This window comes from Elephantulus edwardii, unplaced genomic scaffold, assembly GCF_000299155.1.
Source record: "Elephantulus edwardii isolate Elephantulus edwardi_28Jun2011 unplaced genomic scaffold, EleEdw1.0 scaffold00203, whole genome shotgun sequence".
NCBI classification, from domain to species: Eukaryota; Metazoa; Chordata; class Mammalia; order Macroscelidea; family Macroscelididae; genus Elephantulus; species Elephantulus edwardii.
This window is the reverse complement of record NW_006399953.1, coordinates 339,543-340,209: the sequence shown is the minus strand read 5'-3', so window position 1 is coordinate 340,209 and position 667 is coordinate 339,543.

Here is a 667-nt window from a genome sequence, read left to right as displayed (position 1 = left end):
GTTCATTGAAATTAATAATAATAATAATAAAGAAAATAAATAAATGAGGCTAACTATGATCACTGTCCTTCAGAATAGAGAAACCATTTTTTAAGTGTTTATAATGATTTAAACTTCTTCACTGTTCTTTTTTAAAAATCATTAGCCAAAAAACCAACTCCCTAATCTAGCTAAAGAGGAATCATAGTGACATGTTGTTGTTGTTGTGTGCTGCCAGTTGGAACTGACCCATACCTGACCCTGCAATGGGTTTTCAAAGTCTGTGAATCACACATGAGAAGACTACTCATCTTTCTGCTATGAAGCAGCTGGTGGGTTTGGACCGCCTGCCTTTGGTTGACAGCCCAACCCCTTACCCACTAAGCCACCATTATGGCCTCTATTGGCACACTAGGATAAATGTTTTGATGTGAACCAAAAGGTTGGTAGTTCAAACCCACCAGCCACTCCAAGAGAGAAAGATGAGACCATCTCCTCTCATTGTGATTTATAGTCTCGGAAACTCATCAGAGGATCTCTCACTCAAGGGCAGTGGATCTGGTGCGGATGTAAAGAAGCTTTGGTGGAGTACATTATGTGCTAGACTGCTGCCACACCAACTCCAAGGGAGTCTGCATGACAAAAATAACCCGATTGAGGTGAAAACTTCAAGGAAGTCAGCCTCTTG